Source organism: Anomaloglossus baeobatrachus, chromosome 1, assembly GCF_048569485.1.
Source record: "Anomaloglossus baeobatrachus isolate aAnoBae1 chromosome 1, aAnoBae1.hap1, whole genome shotgun sequence".
Classification (NCBI taxonomy): Eukaryota; Metazoa; Chordata; class Amphibia; order Anura; family Aromobatidae; genus Anomaloglossus; species Anomaloglossus baeobatrachus.
The window spans coordinates 966096190-966115127 of NC_134353.1; positions in this window are offsets into that span (position 1 = coordinate 966096190).

Here is an 18938-nt window from a genome sequence, read left to right on the forward strand (position 1 = left end):
TGCAGTGTTGTAGTGAATCTGTGAGGAGAGTGCGGAGGCTCCTGCAATATTTGTGGTTCTCCTTTATCACAGACCCCGGCAGCACGAGATCCCTGCAGCGGATCCAGTTTTCCTCCTTCTCCTGAATGATCCCCGAGGATGGATGAGAATGAGATCAGCAGCAGATTATTAACCCTCTCCCTGGAGGTCATCTCCCTGCTGAGCGGAGAGGTAACTCCTCCACATTCCTGTCATTGTGTTATATGACATCAGGAAGAGGAAATCCAGAATAGGAAGGAAAGGATTCTCTACTGTAAGAGCAGTGACACTGCAGCCCTCTGCCAGGAGCAGCTGTCATATTGAGGTCCCCATAAGAGTTGTAGAGGGACCTGAATGTCTGTCCTCAGTGTAATAATATTCCAGATTACCGGAGACGGTTATTGATCCCGGGATTGATACTGATTGTCAGATATAGAATCAGGGAGGAAATCCCCTTCCTCAGTGTCTCTCTCCATCCACAGGATTACACCATAGTGAGGAAGACACCGGGGGACTGTGTGACTCCCATCATCCATCTCCAGGAGTCAGGAGGGCGGAGCCAGAGCCCCATCACAGCCCCTCCCCCGATACATGAGAGGAGCAAGAAGAGGATCCTAGAGCTCAGCAACAAGATGATTGAGCTGCTGACCGGAGAGGTGACTGCTGGGACATTATACAGGAAGCACTGGAGGATTCTGGGTGATGACCGGAGAGGTGACTGCTGGGACATTATACAGGAAGCACTGGAGGATTCTGGGTGATGAGGGGAGAGGTGACTGCTGGGACATTATACAGGAAGCACTGGAGGATTCTGGGTGATGAGGAGAGAGCTGACTGCTGGGACATTATACATGAAGCACTGGAGGATTCTGGGTGATGAGGGGAGAGGTGACTGCTGGGACATTATACAGGAAGCACTGGAGGATTCTGGGTGATGAGGGGAGAGGTGACTGCTGAGACATTATACAGGAAGCACTGGAGGATTCTGGGTGATGAGGGGAGAGGTGACTGCTGGGACATTATACAGGAAACACTGGAGGATTCTGGGTGATGAGCGGAGAGGTGACTGCTGGGACATTATACAGGAAGCACTGGAGGATTCTGGGTGATGAGGGGAGAGGTGACTGCTGGGACATTATACAGGAAGCACTGGAGGATTCTGGGTGATGAGGGGAGAGGTGACTGCTGGGACATTATACAGGAAGCACTGGAGGATTCTGGGTGATGAGGGGAGAGGTGACTGCTGGGACATTATACAGGAAGCACTGGAGGATTCTGGGTGATGAGGGGAGAGGTGACTGCTGGGACATTATACAGGAAGCACTGGAGGATTCTGGGTGATGAGGGGAGAGGTGACTGCTGGGAGATTATACAGGAAGCACTGGAGGATTCTGGGTGATGAGGGGAGAGGTGACTGCTGGGACATTATACAGGAAGCACTGGAGGATTCTGGGTGATGAGGGGAGAGGTGACTGCTGGGACATTATACAGGAAGCACTGGAGGATTCTGGGTGATGAGTGGAGAGGTGACTGCTGGGACATTATACAGGAAGCACTGGAGGATTCTGGGTGATGAGGGGAGAGGTGACTGCTGGGACATTATACAGGAAGCACTGGAGGATTCTGGGAGATGAGGGGAGAGGTGACTGCTGGGACATTATACAGGAAGCACTGGAGGATTCTGGGTGATGAGTGGAGAGGTGACTGCTGGGACATTATACAGGAAGCACTGGAGGATTCTGGGTGATGAGGGGAGAGGTGACTGCTGGGACATTATACAGGAAGCACTGGAGGATTCTGGGTGATGAGGGGAGAGGTGACTGCTGGGACATTATACAGGAGGCACTGGAGGATTCTGGGTGATGAGGGGAGAGGTGACTGCTGGGACATTATACAGGAAGCACTGGAGGATTCTGGGTGATGAGGGGAGAGGTGACTGCTGGGACATTATACAGGAAGCACTGGAGGATTCTGGATGATGAGGGGAGAGGTGACTGCTGGGACATTATACAGGAAGCACTGGAGGATTCTGGGTGATGAGGGGAGAGGTGACTGCTGGGGCATTATACAGGAAGCACTGGAGGATTCTGGGTGATGAGGGGAGAGGTGACTACTGGGACATTATACAGGAAGCACTGGAGGATTCTGGGTGATGAGGGGAGAGGTGACTGCTGGGACATTATACAGGAAGCACTGGAGGATTCTGGGTGATGAGGGGAGAGGTGACTGCTGGGACATTATACAGGAAGCACTGGAGGATTCTGGGTGATGAGGGGAGAGGTGACTGCTGGGACATTATACAGGAAGCACTGGAGGATTCTGGGTGATGAGGGGAGAGGTGACTGCTGGGACATTATACAGGAAGCACTGGAGGATTCTGGGTGATGAGGGGAGAGGTGACTGCTGGGACATTATACAGGAAGCACTGGAGGATTCTGGGTGATGAGGGGAGAGGTGACTGCTGGGACATTATACAGGAAGCACTGGAGGATTCTGGGTGATGAGGGGAGAGGTGACTGCTAGGACATTATACAGGAAGCACTGGAGGATTCTGGGTGATGAGGGGAGAGGTGACTGCTGGGAGATTATACAGGAAGCACTGGAGGATTCTGGGTGATGAGGGGAGAGGTGACTGCTGGGACATTATACAGGAAGCACTGGAGGATTCTGGGTGATGAGGGGAGAGGTGACTGCTGGGACATTATACAGGAAGCACTGGAGGATTCTGGGTGATGAGCGGAGAGGTGACTGCTGGGAGATTATACAGGAAGCACTGGAGGATTCTGGGTGATGAGGGGAGAGGTGACTGCTGGGACATTATACAGGAAGCACTGGAGGATTCTGGGTGATGAGGGGAGAGGTGACTGCTGGGACATTATACAGGAAGCACTGGAGGATTCTGGGTGATGAGGGGAGAGGTGACTGCTGGGACATTATACAGGAAGCACTGGAGGATTCTGGGTGATGAGGGGAGAGGTGACTGCTGGGACATTATACAGGAGGCACTGGAGGATTCTGGGTGATGAGAGGAGAGGTGACTGCTGGGACATTATACAGGAGGCACTGGAGGATTCTGGGTGATGAGGGGAGAGGTGACTGCTGGGACATTATACAGGAAGCACTGGAGGATTCTGGGTGATGAGGGGAGAGGTGACTGCTGGGACATTATACAGGAAGCACTGGAGGATTCTGGGAGATGAGGGGAGAGGTGACTGCTGGGACATTATACAGGAAGCACTGGAGGATTCTGGGTGATGAGAGGAGAGGTGACTGCTGGGACATTATACAGGAAGCACTGGAGGATTCTGGGTGATTAAGGGAGAGGTGACTGCTGGGATATTATACAGGAAGCACTGGAGGATTCTGGGTGATGAGGGGAGAGGTGACTGCTGGGACATTATACAGGAAGCAGTGGAGGATTCTGGGTGATGAGAGGAGAGGTGACTGCTGGGACATTATACAGGAAGCACTTGAGGATTCTGGGTGATGAGGGGAGAGGTGACTGCTGGGATATTATACAGGAGGCACTGGAGGATTCTGGGTGATGAGGGGAGAGGTGACTGCTGGGGCATTATACAGGAAGCACTGGAGGAATCTGGGTGATGAGGGGAGAGGTGACTGCTGGGACATTATACAGGAAGCACTTGAGGATTCTGGGTGATGAGAGGAGAGGTGACTGCTGGGACATTATACAGGAGGCACTGGAGGATTCTGGGTGATGAGGGGAGAGGTGACTGCTGGGGCATTATACAGGAAGCACTGGAGGAATCTGGGTGATGAGGGGAGAGGTGACTGCTGGGACATTATACTGGAGGCACTGGAGGATTCTGGGTGATGAGAGGAGAGGTGACTGCTGGGACATTATACAGGAAGCACTGGAGGATTCTGGGTGATTAAGGGAGAGGTGACTGCTGGGATATTATACAGGAAGCACTGGAGGATTCTGGGTGATGAGGGGAGAGGTGACTGCTGGGACATTATACAGGAAGCAGTGGAGGATTCTGGGTGATGAGAGGAGAGGTGACTGCTGGGACATTATACAGGAAGCACTTGAGGATTCTGGGTGATGAGGGGAGAGGTGACTGCTGGGACATTATACAGGAAGCACTGGAGGATTCTGGGTGATGAGGGGAGAGGTGACTGCTGGGACATTATACTGGAGGCACTGGAGGATTCTGGGTGATGAGGGGAGAGGTGACTGCTGGGACATTATACAGGAGGCACTGGAGGATTCTGGGTGATGAGGAGAGAGGTGACTGCTGGGACATTATACAGGAAGCACTGGAGGATTCTGGGTGATGAGGAGAGAGGTGACTGCTGGGACATTATACAGGAAGCACTGGAGGATTCTGGGTGATGAGGGGAGAGGTGACGGCTGGGACTTTATACAGGTAGCACTGGAGGATTCTGGGTGATGACCGGAACGTGACTGCTGGGACATTATACAGGAAGCACTGGAGGATTCTGGGTGATGAGGGGAGAGGTGACTGCTGGGACATTATACAGGAAGCACTGGAGGATTCTGGGAGATGAGGGGAGAGGTGACTGCTGGGACATTATACAGGAAGCACTGGAGGATTCTGGGTGATGAGAGGAGAGGTGACTGCTGGGACATTATACAGGAAGCACTGGAGGATTCTGGGTGATGAGGGGAGAGGTGACTGCTGGGACATTATACAGGAGGCACTGGAGGATTCTGGGTGATGAGAGGAGAGGTGACTGCTGGGACATTATACATGAAGCACTGGATGATTTTGGGTGATGAGGGGAGAGGTGACTGCTGGGACATTATACAGGAAGCACTGGAGGATTCTGGGTGATGAGAGGAGAGGTGACTGCTGGGACATTATACAGGAAGCACTGGAGGATTCTGGGTGATGAGGGGAGAGGTGACTGCTGGGACATTATACAGGAGGCACTGGAGGATTCTGGGTGATGAGGGGAGAGGTGACTGCTGGGACATTATACAGGAGGCACTGGAGGATTCTGGGTGACGAGGGGAGAGGTGACTGCTGGGACATTATACAGGAAGCACTGGAAGATTCTGGGTGATGAGGGGAGAGGTGACTGCTGGGACATTATACAGGAAGCACTGGAGGATTCTGGGAGATGAGGGGAGAGGTGACTGCTGGGACATTATACAGGAAGCACTGGAGGATTCTGGGTGATGAGGGGAGAGGTGACTGCTGGGACATTATACAGGAAGCACTGGAGGATTCTGGGTGATGAGAGGAGAGGTGACTGCTGGGACATTATACATGAAGCACTGGATGATTTTGGGTGATGAGGGGAGAGGTGACTGCTGGGACATTATACAGGAAGCACTGGAGGATTCTGGGTGATTAAGGGAGAGGTGACTGCTGGGATATTATACAGGAAGCACTGGAGGATTCTGGGTGATGAGGGGAGAGGTGACTGCTGGGACATTATACAGGAAGCACTGGAGGATTCTGGGTGATTAAGGGAGAGGTGACTGCTGGGATATTATACAGGAAGCACTGGAGGATTCTGGGTGATGAGGGGAGAGGTGACTGCTGGGACATTATACAGGAAGCAGTGGAGGATTCTGGGTGATGAGAGGAGAGGTGACTGCTGGGACATTATACAGGAAGCACTTGAGGATTCTGGGTGATGAGGGGAGAGGTGACTGCTGGGACATTATACAGGAAGCACTGGAGGATTCTGGGTGATGAGGGGAGAGGTGACTGCTGGGACATTATACAGGAAGCACTGGAGGATTCTGGGTGATGACCGGAGAGGTGACTGCTGGGACATTATACAGGAAGCACTGGAGGATTCTGGGTGATGAGGAGAGAGGTGACAGCTGGGACATTATACAGGAAGCACTGGAGGATTCTGGGTGATGAGGGGAGAGGTGACTGCTGGGACATTATACAGGAAGCACTGGAGGATTCTGGGTGATGAGGGGAGAGGTGACTGCTGGGACATTATACAGGAGGCACTGGAGGATTCTGGGTGATGAGGGGAGAGGTGACTGCTGGGACATTATACAGGAAGCACTGGAGGATTCTGGGTGATGAGGGGAGAGGTGACTGCTGGGACATTATACAGGAGGCACTGGAGGATTCTGGGTGATGAGAGAGGTGACTGCTGGGACATTATACAGGAAGCACTGGAGGATTCTGGGTGATGAGGAGAGAGGTGACTGCTGGGACATTATACAGGAAGCACTGGAGGATTCTGGGTGATGAGCGGGGAGGTGACTGCTGGTACATTATACAGGAAGCACTGGAGGATTCTGGGTGATGAGGGGAGAGGTAACTGCTGGGATATTATACAGGAGGCACTGGAGGATTCTGGGTGATGAGGGGAGAGGTGACTGCTGGGACATTATACAGGAAGCACTGGAGGATTCTGGGTGAGGAGAGGTGACTGCTGGGACATTATACAGGAGGCACTGGAGGATTATGGGTGATGAGGGGAGAGGTGACTGCTGGGACATTATACAGGAAGCACTGGAGGATTCTGGGTGATGAGGGGAGAGGTGACTGCTGGGACATTATACAGGAAGCACTGGAGGATTCTGGGTGATGAGGGGAGAGGTGACTGCTGGGACATTGTACAGGAAGCACTGGAGGATTCTGGGTGATGAGGAGAGAGGTGACTGCTGGGACATTATACAGGAAGCACTGGAGGATTCTGGGTGATTAAGGGAGAGGTGACTGCTGGGATATTATACAGGAAGCACTGGAGGATTCTGGGTGATGAGGGGAGAGGTGACTGCTGGGACATTATACAGGAAGCACTGGAGGATTCTGGGTGATTAAGGGAGAGGTGACTGCTGGGATATTATACAGGAAGCACTGGAGGATTCTGGGTGATGAGAGGAGAGGTGACTGCTGGGACATTATACAGGAAGCACTGGAGGATTCTGGGTGATGACCGGAGAGGTGACTGCTGGGACATTATACAGGAAGCACTGGAGGATTCTGGGTGATGAGAGGAGAGGTGACTGCTGGGACATTATACAGGAAGCACTGGAGGATTCTGGGTAATGAGGGGAGAGGTGACTGCTGGGACATTATACAGGAGGCACTGGAGGATTCTGGGTGATGAGGGGAGAGGAGACTGCTGGGACATTATACAGGAAGCACTGGAGGATTCTGGGTGATGACCGGAGAGGTGACTGCTGGGACATTATACAGGAAGCACTGGAGGATTCTGGGTGATGAGGGGAGAGGTGACTGCTGGGATATTATACAGGAAGCACTGGAGGATTCTGGGTGATGAGAGGAGAGGTGACTGCTGGGACATTATACAGGAAGCACTGGAGGATTCTGGGTGATGAGGGGAGAGGTGACTGCTGGGACATTATACAGGAGGCACTGGAGGATTCTGGGTGATGAGGGGAGAGGTGACTGCTGGGACATTATACAGGAGGCACTGGAGGATTCTGGGTGACGAGGGGAGAGGTGACTGCTGGGACATTATACAGGAAGCACTGGAAGATTCTGGGTGATGAGGGGAGAGGTGACTGCTGGGACATTATACAGGAAGCACTGGAGGATTCTGGGAGATGAGGGGAGAGGTGACTGCTGGGACATTATACAGGAAGCACTGGAGGATTCTGGGTGATGAGGGGAGAGGTGACTGCTGGGACATTATACAGGAAGCACTGGAGGATTCTGGGTGATGAGAGGAGAGGTGACTGCTGGGACATTATACATGAAGCACTGGATGATTTTGGGTGATGAGGGGAGAGGTGACTGCTGGGACACTATACAGGAAGCACTGGAGGATTCTGGGTGATTAAGGGAGAGGTGACTGCTGGGATATTATACAGGAAGCACTGGAGGATTCTGGGTGATTAAGGGAGAGGTGACTGCTGGGATATTATACAGGAAGCACTGGAGGATTCTGGGTGATGAGGGGAGAGGTGACTGCTGGGACATTATACATGAAGCACTGGATGATTTTGGGTGATGAGGGGAGAGGTGACTGCTGGGACATTATACAGGAAGCACTGGAGGATTCTGGGTGATTAAGGGAGAGGTGACTGCTGGGATATTATACAGGAAGCACTGGAGGATTCTGGGTGATGAGGGGAGAGGTGACTGCTGGGACATTATACAGGAAGCACTGGAGGATTCTGGGTGATTAAGGGAGAGGTGACTGCTGGGATATTATACAGGAAGCACTGGAGGATTCTGGGTGATGAGGGGAGAGGTGACTGCTGGGACATTATACAGGAAGCAGTGGAGGATTCTGGGTGATGAGAGGAGAGGTGACTGCTGGGACATTATACAGGAAGCACTTGAGGATTCTGGGTGATGAGGGGAGAGGTGACTGCTGGGACATTATACAGGAAGCACTGGAGGATTCTGGGTGATGAGGGGAGAGGTGACTGCTGGGACATTATACAGGAAGCACTGGAGGATTCTGGGTGATGACCGGAGAGGTGACTGCTGGGACATTATACAGGAAGCACTGGAGGATTCTGGGTGATGAGGAGAGAGGTGACAGCTGGGACATTATACAGGAAGCACTGGAGGATTCTGGGTGATGAGGGGAGAGGTGACTGCTGGGACATTGTACAGGAAGCACTGGAGGATTCTGGGTGATGAGGAGAGAGGTGACTGCTGGGACATTATACAGGAAGCACTGGAGGATTCTGGGTGATTAAGGGAGAGGTGACTGCTGGGATATTATACAGGAAGCACTGGAGGATTCTGGGTGATGAGGAGAGAGGTGACTGCTGGGACATTATACAGGAAGCACTGGAGGATTCTGGGTGATGAGGGGAGAGGTGACGGCTGGGACTTTATACAGGTAGCACTGGAGGATTCTGGGTGATGACCGGAAACGTGACTGCTGGGACATTATACAGGAAGCACTGGAGGATTCTGGGTGATGAGGGGAGAGGTGACTGCTGGGACATTATACAGGAAGCACTGGAGGATTCTGGGAGATGAGGGGAGAGGTGACTGCTGGGACATTATACAGGAAGCACTGGAGGATTCTGGGTGATGAGAGGAGAGGTGACTGCTGGGACATTATACAGGAAGCACTGGAGGATTCTGGGTGATGAGGGGAGAGGTGACTGCTGGGACATTATACAGGAGGCACTGGAGGATTCTGGGTGATGAGAGGAGAGGTGACTGCTGGGACATTATACATGAAGCACTGGATGATTTTGGGTGATGAGGGGAGAGGTGACTGCTGGGACATTATACAGGAAGCACTGGAGGATTCTGGGTGATGAGAGGAGAGGTGACTGCTGGGACATTATACAGGAAGCACTGGAGGATTCTGGGTGATGAGGGGAGAGGTGACTGCTGGGACATTATACAGGAGGCACTGGAGGATTCTGGGTGATGAGGGGAGAGGTGACTGCTGGGACATTATACAGGAGGCACTGGAGGATTCTGGGTGACGAGGGGAGAGGTGACTGCTGGGACATTATACAGGAAGCACTGGAAGATTCTGGGTGATGAGGGGAGAGGTGACTGCTGGGACATTATACAGGAAGCACTGGAGGATTCTGGGAGATGAGGGGAGAGGTGACTGCTGGGACATTATACAGGAAGCACTGGAGGATTCTGGGTGATGAGGGGAGAGGTGACTGCTGGGACATTATACAGGAAGCACTGGAGGATTCTGGGTGATGAGAGGAGAGGTGACTGCTGGGACATTATACATGAAGCACTGGATGATTTTGGGTGATGAGGGGAGAGGTGACTGCTGGGACATTATACAGGAAGCACTGGAGGATTCTGGGTGATTAAGGGAGAGGTGACTGCTGGGATATTATACAGGAAGCACTGGAGGATTCTGGGTGATGAGGGGAGAGGTGACTGCTGGGACATTATACAGGAAGCACTGGAGGATTCTGGGTGATTAAGGGAGAGGTGACTGCTGGGATATTATACAGGAAGCACTGGAGGATTCTGGGTGATGAGGGGAGAGGTGACTGCTGGGACATTATACAGGAAGCAGTGGAGGATTCTGGGTGATGAGAGGAGAGGTGACTGCTGGGACATTATACAGGAAGCACTTGAGGATTCTGGGTGATGAGGGGAGAGGTGACTGCTGGGACATTATACAGGAAGCACTGGAGGATTCTGGGTGATGAGGGGAGAGGTGACTGCTGGGACATTATACAGGAAGCACTGGAGGATTCTGGGTGATGACCGGAGAGGTGACTGCTGGGACATTATACAGGAAGCACTGGAGGATTCTGGGTGATGAGGAGAGAGGTGACAGCTGGGACATTATACAGGAAGCACTGGAGGATTCTGGGTGATGAGGGGAGAGGTGACTGCTGGGACATTATACAGGAAGCACTGGAGGATTCTGGGTGATGAGGGGAGAGGTGACTGCTGGGACATTATACAGGAGGCACTGGAGGATTCTGGGTGATGAGGGGAGAGGTGACTGCTGGGACATTATACAGGAAGCACTGGAGGATTCTGGGTGATGAGGGGAGAGGTGACTGCTGGGACATTATACAGGAGGCACTGGAGGATTCTGGGTGATGAGAGAGGTGACTGCTGGGACATTATACAGGAAGCACTGGAGGATTCTGGGTGATGAGGAGAGAGGTGACTGCTGGGACATTATACAGGAAGCACTGGAGGATTCTGGGTGATGAGCGGGGAGGTGACTGCTGGTACATTATACAGGAAGCACTGGAGGATTCTGGGTGATGAGGGGAGAGGTAACTGCTGGGATATTATACAGGAGGCACTGGAGGATTCTGGGTGATGAGGGGAGAGGTGACTGCTGGGACATTATACAGGAAGCACTGGAGGATTCTGGGTGAGGAGAGGTGACTGCTGGGACATTATACAGGAGGCACTGGAGGATTATGGGTGATGAGGGGAGAGGTGACTGCTGGGACATTATACAGGAAGCACTGGAGGATTCTGGGTGATGAGGGGAGAGGTGACTGCTGGGACATTATACAGGAAGCACTGGAGGATTCTGGGTGATGAGGGGAGAGGTGACTGCTGGGACATTGTACAGGAAGCACTGGAGGATTCTGGGTGATGAGGAGAGAGGTGACTGCTGGGACATTATACAGGAAGCACTGGAGGATTCTGGGTGATTAAGGGAGAGGTGACTGCTGGGATATTATACAGGAAGCACTGGAGGATTCTGGGTGATGAGGGGAGAGGTGACTGCTGGGACATTATACAGGAAGCACTGGAGGATTCTGGGTGATTAAGGGAGAGGTGACTGCTGGGATATTATACAGGAAGCACTGGAGGATTCTGGGTGATGAGAGGAGAGGTGACTGCTGGGACATTATACAGGAAGCACTGGAGGATTCTGGGTGATGACCGGAGAGGTGACTGCTGGGACATTATACAGGAAGCACTGGAGGATTCTGGGTGATGAGAGGAGAGGTGACTGCTGGGACATTATACAGGAAGCACTGGAGGATTCTGGGTAATGAGGGGAGAGGTGACTGCTGGGACATTATACAGGAGGCACTGGAGGATTCTGGGTGATGAGGGGAGAGGAGACTGCTGGGACATTATACAGGAAGCACTGGAGGATTCTGGGTGATGACCGGAGAGGTGACTGCTGGGACATTATACAGGAAGCACTGGAGGATTCTGGGTGATGAGGGGAGAGGTGACTGCTGGGATATTATACAGGAAGCACTGGAGGATTCTGGGTGATGACCGGAGAGGTGACTGCTGGGACATTATACAGGAAGCACTGGAGGATTCTGGGTGATTAAGGGAGAGGTGACTGCTGGGACATTATACAGGAAGCACTGGAGGATTCTGGGTGATGAGGGGAGAGGTGACTGCTGGGACATTATACAGGAAGCACTGGAGGATTCTGGGTGATGAGAGGAGATGTGACTGCTGGGACATCACACAGGAAGCACTGGAGGATTCTGGGTGATGAGAGGAGAGGTGACTGCTGGGACATCACACAGGAAGCACTGGAGGATTCTGGGTGATGAGGGGAGAGGTGACTGCTGGGACATTATACAGGAGGCACTGGAGGATTCTGGGTGATGAGGGGAGAGGTGACTGCTGGGACATTATACAGGAAGCACTGGAGGATTCTGGGTGATGAGGGGAGAGGTGACTGCTGGGATATTATACAGGAGGCACTGGAGGATTCTGGGTGATGAGGGGAGAGGTGACTGCTGGGACATTATACAGGAGGCACTGGAGGATTCTGGGTGATGAGGGGAGAGGTGACTGCTGGGACATTATACAGGAAGCACTGGAGGATTCTGGGTGATGAGGGGAGAGGTGACTGCTGGGATATTATACAGGAGGCACTGGAGGATTCTGGGTGATGAGGGGAGAGGTGACTGCTGGGACATTATACAGGAAGCACTGGAGGATTCTGGGTGATGAGGGGAGAGGTGACTGCTGGGACATTATACAGGAAGCACTGGAGGATTCTGGGTGATGAGGGGAGAGGTGACTGCTGGGACATTATACAGGAAGCACTGGAGGATTCTGGGTGATGAGAGGAGAGGTGACTGCTGGGACATTATACAGGAAGCACTGGAGGATTCTGGGTGATGAGGGGAGAGGTGACTGCTGGGACATTATACAGGAGGCACTGGAGGATTCTGGGTGATGAGGGGAGAGGTGACTGCTGGGACATTATACAGGAGGCACTGGAGGATTCTGGGTGACGAGGGGAGAGGTGACTGCTGGGACATTATACAGGAAGCACTGGAAGATTCTGGGTGATGAGGGGAGAGGTGACTGCTGGGACATTATACAGGAAGCACTGGAGGATTCTGGGAGATGAGGGGAGAGGTGACTGCTGGGACATTATACAGGAAGCACTGGAGGATTCTGGGTGATGAGGGGAGAGGTGACTGCTGGGACATTATACAGGAAGCACTGGAGGATTCTGGGTGATGAGAGGAGAGGTGACTGCTGGGACATTATACATGAAGCACTGGATGATTTTGGGTGATGAGGGGAGAGGTGACTGCTGGGACATTATACAGGAAGCACTGGAGGATTCTGGGTGATTAAGGGAGAGGTGACTGCTGGGATATTATACAGGAAGCACTGGAGGATTCTGGGTGATGAGGGGAGAGGTGACTGCTGGGACATTATACAGGAAGCAGTGGAGGATTCTGGGTGATGAGAGGAGAGGTGACTGCTGGGACATTATACAGGAAGCACTTGAGGATTCTGGGTGATGAGGGGAGAGGTGACTGCTGGGACATTATACAGGAAGCACTGGAGGATTCTGGGTGATGAGGGGAGAGGTGACTGCTGGGACATTATACAGGAAGCACTGGAGGATTCTGGGTGATGACCGGAGAGGTGACTGCTGGGACATTATACAGGAAGCACTGGAGGATTCTGGGTGATGAGGAGAGAGGTGACAGCTGGGACATTATACAGGAAGCACTGGAGGATTCTGGGTGATGAGGGGAGAGGTGACTGCTGGGACATTATACAGGAAGCACTGGAGGATTCTGGGTGATGAGGGGAGAGGTGACTGCTGGGACATTATACAGGAGGCACTGGAGGATTCTGGGTGATGAGAGAGGTGACTGCTGGGACATTATACAGGAACCACTGGAGGATTCTGGGTGATGAGGAGAGAGGTGACTGCTGGGACATTATACAGGAAGCACTGGAGGATTCTGGGTGATGAGCGGGGAGGTGACTGCTGGGACATTATACAGGAAGCACTGGAGGATTCTGGGTGATGAGGGGAGAGGTGACTGCTGGGACATTATACAGGAAGCACTGGAGGATTCTGGGTGATGAGGGGAGAGGTGACTGCTGGGACATTATACAGGAAGCACTGGAGGATTCTGGGTGATGAGGGGAGAGGTGACTGCTGGGACATTATACAGGAAGCACTGGAGGATTCTGGGTGATGAGGGGAGAGGTGACTGCTGGGACATTATACAGGAAGCACTGGAGGATTCTGGGTGATGAGGGCAGAGGTGACTGCTGGGACATTATACAGGAAGCACTGGAGGATTCTGGGTGATGAGGGGAGAGGTGACTGCTGGGACATTATACAGGAAGCACTGGAGGATTCTGGGTGATGAGGGGAGAGGTGACTGCTGGGACATTATACAGGAAGCACTGGAGGATTCTGGGTGATGAGGGGAGAGGTAACTGCTGGGATATTATACAGGAGGCACTGGAGGATTCTGGGTGATGAGGGGAGAGGTGACTGCTGGGACATTATACAGGAAGCACTGGAGGATTCTGGGTGATGAGAGGAGAGGTGACTGCTGGGACATCACACAGGAAGCACTGGAGGATTCTGGGTGAGGAGAGGTGACTGCTGGGACATTATACAGGAGGCACTGGAGGATTATGGGTGATGAGGGGAGAGGTGACTGCTGGGACATTATACAGGAAGCACTGGAGGATTCTGGGTGATGAGGGGAGAGGTGACTGCTGGGACATTATACAGGAAGCACTGGAGGATTCTGGGAGATGAGGGGAGAGGTGACTGCTGGGACATTATACAGGAAGCACTGGAGGATTCTGGGTGATGAGGGGAGAGGTGACTGCTGGGACATTATACAGGAAGCACTGGAGGATTCTGGGTGATGAGAGGAGAGGTGACTGCTGGGACATTATACATGAAGCACTGGATGATTTTGGGTGATGAGGGGAGAGGTGACTGCTGGGACATTATACAGGAAGCACTGGAGGATTCTGGGTGATTAAGGGAGAGGTGACTGCTGGGATATTATACAGGAAGCACTGGAGGATTCTGGGTGATGAGGGGAGAGGTGACTGCTGGGACATTATACAGGAAGCAGTGGAGGATTCTGGGTGATGAGAGGAGAGGTGACTGCTGGGACATTATACAGGAAGCACTTGAGGATTCTGGGTGATGAGGGGAGAGGTGACTGCTGGGACATTATACAGGAAGCACTGGAGGATTCTGGGTGATGAGGGGAGAGGTAACTGCTGGGATATTATACAGGAGGCACTGGAGGATTCTGGGTGATGAGGGGAGAGGTGACTGCTGGGACATTATACAGGAAGCACTGGAGGATTCTGGGTGATGAGAGGAGAGGTGACTGCTGGGACATCACACAGGAAGCACTGGAGGATTCTGGGTGAGGAGAGGTGACTGCTGGGACATTATACAGGAAGCACTGGAGGATTCTGGGTGATGAGGGGAGAGGTGACTGCTGGGACATTATACAGGAAGCACTGGAGGATTCTGGGTGATGAGGGGAGAGGTGACTGCTGGGACATTGTACAGGAAGCACTGGAGGATTCTGGGTGATGAGGAGAGAGGTGACTGCTGGGACATTATACAGGAAGCACTGGAGGATTCTGGGTGATTAAGGGAGAGGTGACTGCTGGGACATTATACAGGAAGCACTGGAGGATTCTGGGTGATGAGGGGAGAGGTGACTGCTGGGACATTATACAGGAAGCACTGGAGGATTCTGGGTGATGAGGGGAGAGGTGACTGCTGGGACATTATACAGGAAGCACTGGAGGATTCTGGGTGATGAGGAGAGAGGTGACTGCTGGGACATTATACAGGAAGCACTGGAGGATTCTGGGTGATGAGGGGAGAGGTGACTGCTGGGACATTATACAGGAAGCACTGGAGGATTCTGGGTGATGAGGGGAGAGGTGACTGCTGGGACATTATACAGGAAGCACTGGAGGATTCTGGGTGATGAGGGGAGAGGTGACTGCTGGGACATTATACAGGAAGCACTGGAGGATTCTGGGTGATGACCGGAGAGGTGACTGCTGGGACATTATACAGGGAGCACTGGAGGATTCTGGGTGATGAGGGGAGAGGTGACTGCTGGGACATTATACAGGAAGCACTGGAGGATTCTGGGTGATGAGGGGAGAGGTGACTGCTGGGACATTATACAGGAAGCACTGGAGGATTCTGGGTGATGAGGGGAGAGGTGACTGCTGGGACATTATACAGGAAGCACTGGAGGATTCTGGGAGATGAGGGGAGAGGTGACTGCTGGGACATTATACAGGAAGCACTGGAGGATTCTGGGTGATGAGAGGAGAGGTGACTGCTGGGACATTATACAGGAAGCACTGGAGGATTCTGGGTGATGAGCGTAGAGGTGACTGCTGGGACATTATACAGGAAGCCCTGGAGGATTCTGGGTGATGAGGGGAGAGGTGACTGCTGGGACATTGTACAGGAGGCACTGGAGGATTCTGGGGGATGAGGGGAGAGGTGACTGCTGGGACATTATACAGGAAGCACTGGAGGATTCTGGGTGATGAGGAGAGAGGTGACTGCTGGGACATTATACAGGAAGCACTGGAGGATTCTGGGTGATGAGGGGAGAGGTGACTGCTGGGACATTATACAGGAAGCAGTGGAGGATTCTGGGTGATGAGAGGAGAGGTGACTGCTGGGACATTATACAGGAAGCACTTGAGGATTCTGGGTGATGAGGGGAGAGGTGACTGCTGGGACATTATACAGGAAGCACTGGAGGATTCTGGGTGATGAGGGGAGAGGTGACTGCTGGGACATTATACTGGAGGCACTGGAGGATTCTGGGTGATGAGAGGAGAGGTGACTGCTGGGACATTATACAGGAAGCACTGGAGGATTCTGGGTGATTAAGGGAGAGGTGACTGCTGGGATATTATACAGAAGCACTGGAGGATTCTGGGTGATGAGGGGAGAGGTGACTGCTGGGACATTATACAGGAAGCACTGGAGGATTCTGGGTGATTAAGGGAGAGGTGACTGCTGGGATATTATACAGAAGCACTGGAGGATTCTGGGTGATGAGGGGAGAGGTGACTGCTGGGACATTATACAGGAAGCACTGGAGGATTCTGGGTGATGAGGGGAGAGGTGACTGCTGGGACATTATACAGGAAGCACTGGAGGATTCTGGGTGATGAGGGGAGAGGTGACTGCTGGGACATTATACAGGAAGCACTGGAGGATTCTGGGTGATGAGAGGAGAGGTGACTGCGGGGACATTATACAGGAGGCACTGGAGGATTCTGGGTGATGAGGGGAGAGGTGACTGCTGGGACATTATACAGGTAGCACTGGAGGATTCTGGGTGATGACCGGAGAGGTGACTGCTGGGACATTATACAGGAAGCAGTGGAGGATTCTGGGTGATGAGGGGAGAGGTGACTGCTTGGACATTATACATGAAGCACTGGATGATTTTGGGTGATGAGGGGAGAGGTGACTGCTGGGACATTATACAGGAAGCACTGGAGGATTCTGGGTGATGAGAGGAGAGGTGACTGCTGGGACATTATACAGGAAGCACTGGAGGATTCTGGGTGATGAGGGGAGAGGTGACTGCTGGGACATTATACAGGAGGCACTGGAGGATTCTGGGTGATGAGGGGAGAGGTGACTGCTGGGACATTATACAGGAAGCACTGGAGGATTCTGGGTGATGAGGGGAGAGGTGACTGCTGGGACATTATACAGGAAGCACTGGAGGATTCTGGGAGATGAGGGGAGAGGTGACTGCTGGGACATTATACAGGAAGCACTGGAGGATTCTGGGTGATGAGAGGAGAGGTGACTGCTGGGACATTATACAGGAAGCACTGGAGGATTCTGGGTGATTAAGGGAGAGGTGACTGCTGGAATATTATACAGGAAGCACTGGAGGATTCTGGGTGATGAGGGGAGAGGTGACTGCTGGGACATTATACAGGAAGCAGTGGAGGATTCTGGGTGATGAGAGGAGAGGTGACTGCTGGGACATTATACAGGAAGCACTTGAGGATTCTGGGTGATGAGGGGAGAGGTGACTGCTGGGACATTATACAGGAAGCACTGGAGGATTCTGGGTGATGAGGGGAGAGGTGACTGCTGGGACATTATACTGGAGGCACTGGAGGATTCTGGGTGATGAGAGGAGAGGTGACTGCTGGGACATTATACAGGAAGCACTGGAGGATTCTGGGTGATTAAGGGAGAGGTGACTGCTGGGATATTATACAGGAAGCACTGGAGGATTCTGGGTGATGAGGGGAGAGGTGACTGCTGGGACATTATACAGGAAGCAGTGGAGGATTCTGGGTGATGAGAGGAGAGGTGACTGCTGGGACATTATACAGGAAGCACTTGAGGATTCTGGGTGATGAGGGGAGAGGTGACTGCTGGGACATTATACAGGAAGCACTGGAGGATTCTGGGTGATGAGGGGAGAGGTGACTGCTGGGACATTATACAGGAAGCACTTGAGGATTCTGGGTGATGAGGGGAGAGGTGACTGCTGGGACATTATACAGGAAGCACTGGAGGATTCTGGGTGATGAGGAGAGAGGTGACTGCTGGGACATTATACAGGAAGCACTGGAGGATTCTGGGTGATGAGGAGAGAGGTGACTGCTGGGACATTATACAGGAAGCACTGGAGGATTCTGGGTGATGAGGGGAGAGGTGACGGCTGGGACTTTATACAGGTAGCACTGGAGGATTCTGGGTGATGACCGGAAACGTGACTGCTGGGACATTATACAGGAAGCACTGGAGGATTCTGGGTGATGAGGGGAGAGGTGACTGCTGGGACATTATACAGGAAGCACTGGAGGATTCTGGGTGATGAGAGGAGAGGTGACTGCTGGGACATTATACAGGAAGCACTGGAGGATTCTGGGTGATGAGGGGAGAGGTGACTGCTGGGACATTATACAGGAGGCACTGGAGGATTCTGGGTGATGAGAGGAGAGGTGACTGCTGGGACATTATACATGAAGCACTGGATGATTTTGGGTGATGAGGGGAGAGGTGACTGCTGGGACATTATACAGGAAGCACTGGAGGATTCTGGGTGATGAGAGGAGAGGTGACTGCTGGGACATTATACAGGAAGCACTGGAGGATTCTGGGTGATGAGGGGAGAGGTGACTGCTGGGACATTATACAGGAAGCACTGGAGGATTCTGGGAGATGAGGGGAGAGGTGACTGCTGGGACATTATACAGGAA